The sequence below is a fragment of the Equus caballus genome, chromosome 19, assembly GCF_041296265.1.
Source record: "Equus caballus isolate H_3958 breed thoroughbred chromosome 19, TB-T2T, whole genome shotgun sequence".
Taxonomy (NCBI): domain Eukaryota; kingdom Metazoa; phylum Chordata; class Mammalia; order Perissodactyla; family Equidae; genus Equus; species Equus caballus.
Genome location: NC_091702.1, coordinates 1545299 through 1559758, shown reverse-complemented (window position 1 = coordinate 1559758; position 14460 = coordinate 1545299). Strand labels below are relative to the sequence as shown.

Genomic DNA, 14460 nt, shown 5'->3' with positions numbered 1-14460 from the left:
CTATGTAGAGGCCACATAGGGATGAACCAGGGGCATGCCCTGGCCAACGGGGAGAAAGGAGCTCAGCTCTCAGTGAAGCTGATCATGACCACGCCCACGGGAGTGATCTCCATAGCAAATCTCACCCTAGCACAGCCTCAGTTGAGGCCACAGCCCCAACCTGCAAGACGCCAGGAGGCAGAGACTCCAGCTCAGCGGTGCTGGCGTCCCTGGCCCACAGAGATGGCGAGATCGTCAGTATTTGTAGTTGAGAGGTGCAGGGTTGGGAGCAATGGAGTCCAGGAGGAGCAGATCCCTCGCGCTGCCTCCCAGGCCCTGGGTCTGGCCTGCCCTCCTCCCTCCGCTCTCCTCCAGGCTCTCTGCAGCCACACTGCCAGCCTTTCCAACCTCCTCTGGCAAACTCACTTAGGCCTGCATGTCTCTGCACCAGCAGTGCCCTCTCCCTGGCACACTGCTCCCGGCATGTGCAGGGCTGGCTCCTCCTGTCACTCTGCTCACAGCCAATGTCACCCCGGGGAGGCCTTTCATACTCTCCTACCCTGTGAGACCCCAGCCCTCCCTGCAGGACACTCTTTCTTGTCGTTCCAGTTCATGCTCTTCTCTTTCACATGTCTCGGATGTGGTGCTTTTGCCCGTCTCCCTCCAGACTGAGCTCCTGGGGCTCAGGGACCACTAGGCACTTTTTAGCACCACCCCAGGGCCGACCAGGGCTCCTGGCCCAGGGTGAGGGCTTGGCACACAGCTGCTCAATGAGTAAACAGGGGGATCTTCGGTTTCTCCTTCCTGCTTTTGACCTGCTGCAATGGTGGAGACGAACGCTAGTAATAGGAGGTGCAAGCGGGTTCTGAGGCGGGGGGATGGGCAGCGTGACTTCCACATGACTCCTCCTTTGTTCAGTTGCTCCAGCACAGCTCAGTGGGCCCCCCTGACACTGGAGGTTCCCCCCAGTGGCCAGTACTGGACAGAAGCCACGGCAGGGACAGCACAAAACCACACATTCACCTCTACTGGGGCTTCTCAAGACGGTGGCTCTGTAGGTTCTCGGTGGGACCTACGACACCAAGGACAGTATGAGGGGCTTTGGAAGCTTCCTTCCCCCCGCCCATGTATTCATTCATCGGCGTCATCTTCACTCACGAGGCATCCTTGCCTCAGCTAGGACAATGACTCACCTCGACTTCCAAAAGAGCACCCCAACAAAAACCATCTTTCCTTCTACTTTGGCCTTGCTGCACGGTGCTCTGGCATGTCCTTCTCTAGCCCAATCCTCATCCACCAAAGCCCCTGAACCTCTCCCTAATCCACAGGCCTGCAAGGTCTGGGAAGCATTATCCCAGGGTCTTGGAGCGTAGTGGGTCATTGATGGAGAGCCAAAGCCTACAGACACTTTGCAGTCATGTGGATCACTGACTTCAAGCATCCTAATTTATACAGGAGACACTGTGGCCTCTCTCCTCTAGCCCCTGTCTACACTCAGGTGTGTGGGGTCCTGGAAGTTCCAGATGCCCACAGAGGTTGGTAACTTTCCATTTGAAGATCCTTCACTTAATCCCACTGGGATAGCGACTTTTACCATGAAGGTAACACATATACAGGCTCTGGGGACTAGGATGTGGACATCTTTGGTGACAGCCATTACCAAGCCTACTCCATGGGAAAATTGATCATCACCAGGGTTGCAGTCAAGGAGCAGGGTAACCCTAGGGAGAGATGTGTCCTCAATAGACACTGCCAGGGGAGTGACAGAGACAGAAGTGCAGGGAGTGCCGTGGGGTAGCATCTTCCATAGTGTGGCCTGGGGAGGTTTCTCTGAGGAGTTGATTTAAATATGTTTTATTTATATATTAATTTCCATACCAAAAAATTCACCATTTTAAAGTGTATAATTCACTCTGAATAGAGAACACAATGTTGAATGAGAAGAACAAAGTTGGAAACTACTTGACTTCAAGACTTACTAGAAAGCTACAGTAATCAAAACAGTGTGATATTGGTGAAAGAAACGACAAATCAATCAATAGAACAGAATAGAGAGTCTAGAAATAAACCCACAGGAATATAGTCAACTGAGAATTGACAAAGGAGCAAAGGCAATACACTGGAGCCAAGATCAGATCTTCAATCAATGCTGCTGGAACAATGGACATCCACCTGCAAAAATATGAATCTGGACACAGATCTTACACCCTTCACAAAAATTAACTCAATATAGATCATGCATCTAAATGTAAAATGGAAAACTCCAAAACTCTTAGAAGATAACATAGGAGAAAACCAAGATAACCTTGGGTATGTTGATGATTTTTTAGACACAACTCAAGGCACAATCCATGAGAAATGGATAAATTGGACTTCATTAAAAGTAAAAAGTTTCTGCTCTGTGAAAGATGATAACAAGGGATTGAGAAGATAAGTAACAGACTACGGTAAAATATTTGCAAAAACACATCTCATAAAGGACTGATATAGGAAATGCATAGAGAACACTTAAAACTGAATAATAAGGAAACAAACAACCTCATTAATCAATGAGTGAAAGATCTGAACAAATGCCTAAGTGGTTGCTGAAGATTGATGAGGGCAGGAAGAGGGGTGAATCTGCAGAGCACAGAGGATTTTTAAGGCATTGAAAATACTCTGTATGATAGCCTAAAGATGGATACATCTTATTCTCTTGTCCAGAGTTATAGAATGAACAAGGCCAAGAGTGAACGTTAAGGTAAACTATGGACTTGGGGTGAGTATGATGTGCTAATGTAGGCTTATCAATCATAACACATTTACCACTCTTGTGGGACATGTTGAAAATGGGGGAAGCCATGCATGTGTGGAGGCAGGGGGCACATGAATAATTTCTGTGCTTTCCCCTCAATTTTGCTGTGAACTTAAGACTGCTCTAAAAAATAATCTTAAGTTTTAAAAAGCGTATAATTCAGTGGTTTTTAATATATTCACAAGGTTGTGCAATCATCGATGCTAATTCCAGAATATGTTCATTACCATAAAAAGGTTCCTCATACCCATTAGCAGTCATACTCCATACTTCCTTCCCCCCAGCCACTGGCATTCATTAATCTACTTTCTGTCCTTCTGGATTTGCCTATTCTGGACATTTCCTATAAATGCAATCACACAACAGGTGGTATTTTGGGTCTGGCTTCTTTCATTTTGCATAATGTTTTCAAGGTTCATCCATGTTGTACCAGGTATCAATACCTCATTCCTTTTTACAGCTGAATAATATTCCATTGTATTCATATATCACTTTTGTTGAGCTATTCATCAGTGTAAACCGCCAAACTATTTTCCTGAGCAACTCTACCTTTTCACATTCCCACTGGCAAGCAGCGAATGAGTGAGGGTTCCAAATTCTCCATATCCTCACCAACACTTGGTATTATTTGACTTTTTTATTATAGTCATCCTGGTGTGTGTAACGTGATATCTCATTCTGGTATTGATTTGCATTTCCCTAACAACTGATAATGGGGAGCATCTTTACCTGTACTTATTGGCCATTTGCATATTAATCTGGAGCAATGCTTATCCAAATGCATTGCCCATTTACAATTGAGCTATTTGTATTTTTATTATTGAGTTGCAAGAGTATATTATATGTACTCAATGGTAGACCCTTATCAGATATGTAAAGATGTGCAAATATGTTCTCCCCTTCTGTGGGTTGTCTTTCCACTTCCTTGACCATGTCCTTTGATGCACAAAAGTTTTACTTTTGATGAAGTTCAATTGACCTATTTTCCCTTTAGTCGCTTGTACTTTGGGCGTCATATGTAAGAAACCATTGCCTAATCCAAGGCCATGAAGTTTAGTTGTACATTTTCTTCTAGGGGTTTTGTAGTTTTAGATCCTACATTTACATTCCTGATCCATTTTGACTTAAGTATTGCATACGGTGTGAGGTAGGGGGTCAACTTAATTCTTTCACATGTGGATATGCAGTTATCCCAACACTGCTTGTTGAAAGACTATTCCTTTGCGATTTTCTTGGCATGTCAACTAATTCTAGAATCTGTGTGTGTTGGGTGTGGTGTGACTTACAGTTCCTTGGAATCATTCTTTATACAAAGGATTTTTTTTTCTGGCCTTGTGGACTTTCCAACAATACATATGTAGACCAGCCATTAGTGAAGAAATCATTTCATTTATTCTGACCAGTTTTCTCTTTGTTTGCTGTGGGTATGTAATTCCACACCCTGTTACTCCCTGATGGCTGGTAGGCCTCATTGCACCATCGTTCTGGACTGGATTATTGCAGCACCTTTCAAAGTAGTTTCTCTGCCTCTATTTTTGCCCCACAAATTTATCCTCAATGCAGCAACTGGAGTGATGTTTTAAAACCAGAAGTCAAATTCGTTGTAAAATCTCACCAGAGGCTTTCTATTACTCTCAGAGTAAAAGTTAAGGTCCTTATCATGGCCTACAAGCCCAACTGAATCGGTCCCACCCTCTCTCTGACCTCATCTCTGGCCACTCTTTCCCTGTATTAATCTCTCCAGTCCCTCTGCCCTCCATTATGTCCCTGGTGCATGCCAGGCACTCTTCTACCCAAAGACTTGAACTCTATGTTCCTTCCACCTGGAATTCTCTTCCACCTGTTGATTTCATGGTTCATTTCCTTCATTATCTTTAATTCTGTGTTCAAATGTCACCTTGGTGAGGCTTGTCACAACCATGCCATTTAAAATAAAACTATCCCCTTGTCCTGACACTCCTTAAACAACTTGTTCCACTTAGATTTCTCCCCATAGCACTTATCATCTTTTAAAATAATATGTAATTATGTGAATCAATGTTCAATCAGGACACAGAAACTATACAAAAGATTGAGCAGGAATAGTTTCTATAAGGAAAAATTAAGTATAAAAGTGTAAAGAGAACTATAGAGAATAGCCCAGAATTACAGTAGAGTAGCTAAGAAAGAAACAATTGTGGGAGGGGTCCACTTCTGCAAGGCCGGGTTCAGACTTTGTCGGAGAAGGTGTGGCTGCAGTTCAGGGATGGTGGAGGAGTTTGCCGGTTGCCAAGGGCCAGAGCTGGTCCATGGTCAGAGCAGCGTTCAGCGGGTAGGGAAATGTAGGCGGACAGTGGCAAGTGCCAAAGTTCTGTCCCCTACCAGGGGCAGGTGGGCTGAGGTTATGACACCTACAGGACTCACCGGGATTCCACTTGTGGGGGTGCCACTCAATCCCCCTAGGAAGCTATCCAAGGGGATCCACTGATTCCACTGTTGATCACCCACTGTGGGTGAGTGCCTGTGGACATCCCCAGATTGTGCCACTGCTGGTTGTACACCAGGAGAAAGAAAATGAAAAAAACCTGGAAGCACCCTGGAACCAGGAAGGAAGCCCCTTTGCCCTAAGCCTTCTGCTAGCAAAGCTTAACCCCTGCCAGGTGCAAAAGAGAAATGCCTACTGGGTCCAGCTCCATTATTGCAGAGCAAACAATGGAGGGCAACACATTGATGTTGTATTACAGAGGCAATCCCTTGATAACTGGTAACATAATTCACTGATTTATTTTGTTTATGTTTTCCATGCTTTTACTTCCAACTTACCCCTATTGTTATATTTCTAGTAAGTTTTTTGAAGACAGCATATGGTTGTATCATGGTTTTTAATCTACTCTGCCAATCCCTGTCGTTTAGTTTGCATGGTTAGTCTATGTACATTTGCTATAATCATTAATATGTAAAGGCTTGTATTCGTTTCCTAAGGCTGCTGTAAACAGTGCTATAAGCCAGGTGGCTAAAACATAAACATTCATTCTCTCACAGTTCCAGGAGGAGAAGTCTGAGATCAAGTGAGATGGGGAAGGTAGAAAATCCAATAAAGGGTATGCCAATGAGATGGTCACTATTGTGGGCAACTGGGACTCACTCTTCCTGAAGATTCTCTGAGACATAGGGTGGAACCATCTCAAGACTGTCCCAGGGGAACAAAGAGCTGAGGACTATTAGCCCATCAGTTACCATCTCTACTGACTTGGTAGGTGAATTCACCTGCACTTCTAGTGTCACCATGTGTGCACAGGAAGCATAGGGGAACAGAGGATGCAGGCATTGGGTTGGGAAGCTGTGACCCTCTCAGTGTGCAGGAACTACAGGTGCAGTGGGCTGAGGGGGTGGGCCATCAGCACTGTCAACCATAGTCCACCCCTTGCACTGCACTGATGCACTCATGCTCCAAACCAAATCTGTTCTGGTGAATTATGGAACTGAGGCTTCAGGGTAGTAACCAGCCACAATCTCTAAAATAATGACAGGAGATGGTTAGTAGAAACAAGCTGCAGTCCCAGCTTTCCGGGTGGTCTGGGGGCTTTAATTTGCAGCCATCCTGCCTCCTCTCCTACCCCTTCTACATGCCCACCTATCCCAGCCAGCAAGCCCTCTGGTCTTGGTGATTGTTTGGTAGCGCTATGAAAACCTTCTTGTTCCCGTATGCCAAGGAAGGCCCAGACATTGTCCCCCTTAGTGAGACATCTGGGAAGTAGCAGCTGTGAGGAGCTGTGACCACTCTGAGATTCAAAGGAGAGGTTGTGAGAGGTGTCACCAGAAGTGATAAGAGCTACAGCTGTGGAGTAGACGCAGTCATCATGGTGTGGGTGGTATAATGGTCTCCCATCATAACGGGATGCAGCCATCCAAAGAAACGCCTCAGGCCATTGTGTACTGGGGGGCGGAGATAGGTCTCCCCTCCTGCCACTGTTCTCCCAGTGGTGTCTACCACCAGTTGAACACATCCAGTATCCAAAAAAACACCACACAATTGGAAAGCTCTGTAGAGTTCACCTGAGGTGGCACAGCACAAGATGGTGGACGACGGGCAGCCCCTGGAAATCTCCAATTGCACTAAGCATAGGGTTCATGGGGGCAGCCCTGTCCTCCCAACGACCCCTACGTGGTGTTCCATCATCTTTTTCAAGGATGGAATTAAATTTGTCAATGTCATAAGATGCTTAGATCAGTGACTCCATATAATGAGGGAAATCAAGGTCTCTGGGGTACAGTCAACAAGAACAGGACAGAGGAAAAGCTCTCCCATTGACACAGAGACTCCAGCATGTTTACTAATCTCTGGTCCTAAAGTGCACTGGCCTCGCCCTTTCCTACTCCCAGGACGGAAGGTTTTCTGCTCAGCAGCACCTTCCAAGTTGGCAGTTGATTACTGGATCGTGCCAGCACCCTCAGTACAATCCCCCAGGGGTTATTAGAGAGGGCTAATTATTGTTATTTAGTGAGTACTTGGGGGTGTGCAATCGGCAGTGGTGTCCAATCTTCTGCCAGAGAGGCACAAAGCTGCCCTTGTGTGGCCGTAGCACCTGTGTACAGGGTCTACGTCAGCTGTGGGTCTCAGCGGAGATGATTCAAGCCCAGGAAGTACAGGGTCAGGGAGGGAGAAGGCCAAATTCTTGCTCAGAAGGCAGCCAGGACTGAGACCAGCAGAGCCAGGTGCCCAAGTGTGCTCAACCATGAACTCAGAGCACAGGCCCCTCGTGGCCTGTTTGTGCCTCACTCGGCCCATTTATCCAAAGGGAAGGAGATGTGAGGCCTGTCTTATGGTACATGAGGCAGTCAAAGCTGAGGAGGGAGGTGGAAGCATTTTGGAGAGTCGGGGTTTTAGAAGAATGAATGTAAGCAACTTGCAATATTGGGGGTTTGGACAGGCTCTGATGGATCCTGGTCCCTGGCCCCACTCCAGGCAGAAGGAGGGAGGAGCCCTCATTCATTGAGCCTTGTACATGTCAGGGGAGCTGGGTCTTCGCAGGCCCACTCAGCAGAGCCTTACAAAGATCCAAAGTGATCGAAGTTGTGGGTGCCCCTGTGGGGGCGGAATCCTCTGAGGCTCAGAGAGATTCAGTAACTGGTTTATTCTTGAATGAACGAACGACCAAGAGCACCTAGCACGTGGATGGAGCTCCTCCCTACAGGCCATCGAACTCATGAGACCCGGGAATCAAGCCTTTCCCTTTGGGGAACTTAATTCTAACAGAGAAGATGGGCACTGAACACTCATGGGGAGAAATGAGCAGACAATCCAGAGAGTAATGAGTGCTCTCCGGGAAACACAGCCTGGCCTGGGGGTCCCAAATGAAGGGGGTGGCACAGCCAGATCGCTCCCTCCTGTGGCCTGGGGAGGCCCCTCTGAGGAGGTGATATTTAAACTGATCCTGAGACATAAAATAGTGCCCCAAATGCCAGGAAGAGGTGGCCTGAGGGGCCCAGGCCCAGGACGAGCAAACGCAGGGGCCCCAGGGCAGGAGAGAGCTCGGACTCTGGGGACCCTGTGGGAATCAGCTGATTGCACACCCTGTCTCTGTAGTTGTAAAGCTCAGTCCCTCTCCCCTCAGCAGTGAGAGGCCAGTTACCAGAGAACTGGCGGAAGATCCAGCCCTGGGATCCTGGGGGAGGGGGATGGGCGGGGGTGTAAGGAAGCCCTTGGCCTTCCCTCCATGACTGGGAGTGCAGACACGCACCCCTGCCCCTTCTGATAATGTCCTCATCCAGATGGCTCACTTGGAGTAAGCACCCTGGAAGGCAGGAAAAAGGGATGGTATTATGTGTCTTTTATTCTGTGGGTTGCACTTAATTGTCACTCATCAGATTCCAACAATAATGACAGTCCACCTCCCCTGATGCAGAATTGCCAGGATGCTAGGTGGGAGGGGTGTGGCCAGTGCCAAGTGTTCATGGGCAGGAGCCGAGCTGGGTATAAAGGGCAGCGCTGTGAGGACTCGCACAGCCTCCTCCAGACCCCAGTGACCTGCCGGCGGCTGTGAGCACAGACCCCTGGAGATGAAGGTTCTGTTCCTGACCATCACCCTTGGCCTGATCACAGCCCTGCAGGCCCAGGACCCTCTGTTCTTCCCCTCAGAGAACGAGAATGTGAGCCCAGGGAAGGGCGGGAAGAGAGGTATGGGGGAAAGGCGGTGACTACCTGTTGGCCAGCAGTGACCAGGGGCCTTGTGTTAGGAGGTGTCATTCAAGGTCGAAGTTCTGACCCTGTGCTCCCTGCAGAGTGTGGTCAGAGGAGCAGGAGGCTCTGTTCTTGTGTCTGCAGACAGCGCTCCTCCTTGGGCCCAGAGGCTGAAGCAGGGGAGTGGGTTCAGCATAGGGACTGTTGGTCTGACACTTCGGGAACCCAGAGGCACTGAGGACCCTGTGGAGTATAGACTCATCCAGGGCCAGGGCCCGGTCTCAGCAGAGAAGAGACTCATGGGGTGAGAGACCCCCTGCCTCTGTTTAGGGTCGGGAGCCCTGAGTGCTGGGCTGGTTCTAACAGAGCACAGGGTGTGGATGTACGGGACCCAGCCAGCCTTTGGAGGACAGCACCTGGGGCGCTGGGGATGTCTGGTGATGGCTGCAGCCCATGCACAGAGGATGGGGGTAGTGGGGTGAGGAGGAGATTCTGGGCTATGTCCGTGCTGGACTCATGGCCCCCACCCTGCTCAGATCATAGGGACATGGTATGTGAAGGCCGTGGTGGCTGACAAGGACCTGCCTAAGGAGAAAAGGCCCAAGAAGGTGTCCCCCTTGACAGTCACTGCCCTGGATGATGGAAACTTGGAGGCCATGGGCACCTTCATGTGAGTGTTGCCTCCCAAGGGTGCTGCTCTCCCCTCCTCCTCCCTCTCCCCAGGCTGCGAGGTGGCCCAGAGCAGCCCCTCTTTGTGCCTCTTCCCATCCCACTTTGGGATGTGGGTAAAATGAATGTCCCCCTGACATAGAAAGGAGAGAGTCCAGACTGTGGGGATGACAATGGAACTCGTGGGGACACCAGGGCAGAGGCCCATGTGCCAGGTGAGCTCAGGTTGGCTCGAGTGTGTTTCCTGACAGCCTTCCCCTCTGCCTCCCGTTTTCCAGGAAGGGGGGCCAGTGCCACGAGAAGCGAGTTGTGATGCACCAAACTGAGGAGCCTGGCAGATATAGCCTGTGAGTCCAGACCAGGCTGTGCCACATTCCCTGCCAGAGCCCAGGCCTCCCCTTCCCCTGAGGCTGCCTGCTGCCGGGCAGTCCCTGCCCTGTCCCCTCCCAGGAGCAGCTAGCCACTCCCTTCCCAGGAGTCTCCTTGTCCTGACATTGGAAAGGTTTCTCCACAGCAAGGATGACAGTACCAAACCCTCCCTCTGGATGGTCCTAGCAATTCAGCTTGCAGAGAACCAAGGGTTGAGGATGAGGATGCAGGGCGGGGCAGGTGCTGGGTGAACAAAGGAAAGAGCCCCAGCCTCTGATGTCTTCTGGCCTCTGGTGACTCCACTGCTTGGGTTGGAACCTTCCTCATGAAGAGTCTCCCTCTCCAGAGTGTGGTCCATGGTTCTGAGCAGCAGTGTGTCCTGGGCACTGGACCAGCTTGGGCACCTGGATTACGGGGCAGTCAGTAGAGCTAAGGTGGCCGAGAAACTGAAACGTTCCAAAATGTTCCCTAATGTCTCAAATATTTTCTGCAGGAATGAAGACACTAAAGACCAATTTTCTCTATGTCTGTCTGCAGTTGGGGGAAAAAGGCACATGTACATCCTGGACTTGCCAGTAAAGGACCACCGCATCTTCTACTGCGAGGGCCAGCTCGGAGGGAAAGCAATCCGCATGGCAAAACTTGTGGGTAAGAGGCTGCTGCCCCAGGTCCTCAGAGATCCACCTCTCCTGACCCACCCCCACAGGCTCTGCTTCTAGAAGTCAGTGGAACTGGCTTCAGTCCTGTTTCTGGGGAATACGAACACCCTGCTTCTGTCTTTGGGGGCCTGGCACAATTTGCTGCCCTGGGGTGTCCAGTCCAAACTCCCTCAGTGACCTGACTTCTCACCAAGGGGATATGGACGCAGCTGCTAAGTCCCATCTCTTGGGGTCTGGGGCGTGAGGCCAGGTCAGCATTGGGGAGTGCACTGTTGCTGACAGAGGTCTTCTTGGAGCAATGACCCTCCAGAGTGGGGTGAAGTCCAAGAATTTTCTGGCCAGAGAGCATCACAATTCCTCCAGGCCATCAGCTTCTTCCAGGTCAGGGGTGTGACCCTGCAGATCGGTTTTGAGAGTGGGCCTGGGACCCCAGGGGCCCTCAGTGTCTCGGAGTGTCTCCCTGGCTATCCTCCTTCACAGGAACCTCTCACCTGGGTGGTGGCCTGTCTCCTCTGGGCCTACTCTGTATCCACTTTCGGGGGAACCCTCCATCTCAGCCTCAGCCATTACAGGACAAAGCCCCCCAAGTGCTAGGAGGCACTGTCTCCTCTTGGGGTCTGCTTCCTGAACCTGAGGCTCACCTGGTCACCTCTCCTACAGGTAGAAATCCCGACATGAGCCTGGAAGCCCTGGAAGAATTTAAGAAATTCACAGAGCGCAAGGGATTGCCACAGGACATCATCATCATGCCTGTCCAGACGGGTAAGAGGACAACTCTGCCCAGGTTCCCTGTGTCCACTCTGCATGTCCCTTTGTCCCCTATGTCCCTCCCTGTGTCCCCAACAGATTCCTCGTGTCCCACTGTGCCCTTCAAGTCCCTCTGTGTCCCCCATGACCTTCCTCGCCCCTTCCCCTGCCCCCCGCCATGGGGGAGACATCAGCGCTGTGTTGTGTCACAGGGGCACAAGGGCCCCACTCCGGGTCTCTGCTATTGGTGTCAGAGCTGCAGCTTGATGGGGTCTGGGCCCTTGGCTAGGGTCTCTTCTCATTGCTGAATTTTCCTTGGTTTCTACAGAAAGCTGCATTCCTGAAAGTGACTAGGGTAAGTGACCCTTGAAGCAAACAAGAGTCCTGGGTTCAAAGGAACGTCAGGAGTCACCAAGGCACCCCCAAGGTGGAGACAAGAGGGACTCCATGTGAGCCAGGCAGAGCCTTGTCTGCTCTGAGATCCTCTCTGGGATTTGATCCTTACTTGGGATGTCTGTCCCCGAACATCATTCCTGGGACATTTAGGGACTCCTTTTTTTCTCTGTCTCTGTAACTTGGGACCAATGGGCCAGGGTCTGTCCTCCACCACACCCATGCACCTGGTGGAAGTGGGAGGCTGCCCTCCATGCAGCAGCCCTGAGAGCATTACATATGTCCCCAACACTGCCACCCCTGAGAACCCCACACCTGCCCCCCCTCCCCTCCCCTGTCCTGGACTCACTGACCCTCTCCCTTCTTTCTAGGGCAGGGGACATCAGCACCCCACAGCAGCCCCAGGGCAGCACCATCAAGACCCTCTGTCCTGCAGGCCATGGAAGGAGCCCCTGCCTCTAGAGCCTGACCTGCTCTGCCCCTCCAGTTACCTTGACTCCCCTTCCTCCCCCAGCCATGCATCCCCTCTCCTAGTTCCACATAAAGAGCTTCAGCAGTTCCTGGTGACTCTGCCTGTCTGTGGGGGTCCCTCGCGTGGGCTGGGAACTGGGAGGAAGTGGGCAAGCCAGAGAAGGCAGGACAGGAGGACCCATCTATGTCTGCATTCTCCTTGAAAGTTGGACCAATCCAATGGGCATTAGGGTCCAGGCCGAGGGATGGGTGCTACAGCTCTGACCAAGGGTCTAATGGGGGACAGGTCTGACACCCAAGAAGCTCAGGTTCTGGGTGGTCACGTGGTGGGGGAGAAGGGATGTGAAGATAACAGGGTCGGATACAGCCCAGAGGTGATGACATGTGTGCAGGTGGGGATCACCTGGCCCCCTGATTCCCAACTGCCTAGATGTGGTGACAGGAGTGCTGGGAGGCTGCCTTTGAGGGTGCAGGCAGGAGACCAGGCTTCCAAAGGCCATCAGGATGGGGACAGCAGGACCCTGGAATCCCAGCCTGGGTGGGACTCTGCTCCTGCCACTTCCCCCTAGGCCTGGCTGGACACATGCACTGCCCCTGGGGAGGGAGCCACTTCAAGAGGGACCTTGTTCACAATTGTAATGTCATCACTATGGTTTCCCAAATCACCCTGGGGCTTTGCAGTGACAGCCAGCCAACTGAGGTCAGGGTCTCCTTGCTTGTGGTAGGAGAGGTGGATGCAGCCCAGCTTCCCTAGAGACAGGGGGGTGCCTGGAGCTCCCTTCATGCAGGGTCAGTGCACCTTCCCAAGTCACAGGCCCAAGGTCCCCGGTGGGATGGCGAGCATCCCTGGGCCTCTCCTGAACACAGCAGGCCCCAGATGCAGACTTCTGGCACCCTGGTACTTGTAGGTTCCTTCCTTGACAACGAAATACTAGGTAGGGAGTCCCTGCATGGTGCAAGCCCCCCACAGGTTGAGGCGGTGCCCAGGGGGCCAGGCAATCACAGGTTACAACTGCCTTGGCTTTGTTTTTTCAGCTTCCATAAGGATGACAGTTCTTATACCACTGTCCCTGCAATGGCACGAGGCCATCAAGGCAGGAGCCTGGGAGGAGGGAGTCGGTGGAAGACTCTGTGCACGCAGGCCCGTGTCCTGGGATTCCAGGACCCTGTGCCATTTGTCCACCTGGTGCTGACCTGCCCCTAAGCAGCGGTGTCCCTCTGATGTGGCAGCCCCAGGGGTCTGTGCAGAGAAGGGGCTGTGAGATGGCCAGGGTCAGGGTTCAGGGTCCTCAAGGGTCGAGGGGTTAAGACTTGGGGTAGGGATGCTAAGACCTGACAGGTGACAATCCTCAGCAGAACTTCCCCAGGGCACATCCCTCCAGCTGGAGAACAAGTGGGCAGAGCTGAAGAATCCCTGTGCCCAGCCCATGGGCTCATACAGAGCCGATTTTCAGGGTCTGTCTTCCTAATTGGGGGGCAACAGAATTCCTACATGAAGTCTTTTCTTTGGTCTGGGAATCCAAGTCCAGTACCTGCCCCAGCACTGTCTGCACCACAACAGCCTTGGCCCTGCCTGCAGGCTGTCCAGGTGCCTGGTCTGTGCTGGGCAGTGGTTTTCAGTGGATTCCTGGACCCTGGAGGGCCTGGTGTCCGGGGAGGGCCTTCATGGGCAAGATGGGGCAGAACAAGTGGAATCTTAACCGAATCCTGAAAACCACACTTCCCATGGGACAGGACCCTGTATGGACCCCAGGAAGACCACAGACTTTCTCAGAGAGGCAGCTGGCATCCTGGGGACTCAAGTCCCTGCGGTCAAACCACCATGCTTTACTCCCCACGTGGACTTCATTCTGGGTGGAGCCCAAGGAGCATCCCTGAAATGAAACCACCCCAAACAGGTCCAGGTCTGAGGTCCTAGCTGTCGTGGCCTCAAAGCAATGGGTGGACAGACAGAACGAAGAGTAAGAAGCGGACCCCACATAGAGTTCATCGTTCCTACAGACAGGACCCTTCTATTTCTCCCTTTCTCCTCTGGCTTGTTTACCTGATTTCTTGCTCAGTTGGTTCCTCTGAGAATTGGCCACTGAGCCGGGTAAGAGAGCAAGAGGGGCCTTGGGGTTGATACCTGAGAAAGATCAGGAGGGAGGAAGCCAAATGAGGCAGGAGACTCTCCAAGGAGCCGAGCTGGCCCAGCGGGGAGTTGGGAGCCATGGCTGCCC

The 14460-nt window shown here is 51.5% G+C and overlaps 1 protein-coding gene and 1 long non-coding RNA gene across 8 annotated transcripts in view; one reads left to right on the top strand and one right to left on the bottom strand.

Moving 5' to 3' along the window:
- Positions 1-14460, bottom strand: part of LOC138919042 (heparan sulfate glucosamine 3-O-sulfotransferase 4-like) — a 100665-nt gene that overhangs the window by 55235 nt on the left and 30970 nt on the right. The window lies entirely within an intron of this gene.
- LOC138919043 (uncharacterized) lies at positions 10731-12329 on the top strand. The gene is made up of 3 exons (XR_011428930.1): positions 10731-11392; positions 11706-11732; positions 12142-12329. It is a non-coding gene; the product is annotated as an uncharacterized lncRNA (long non-coding RNA).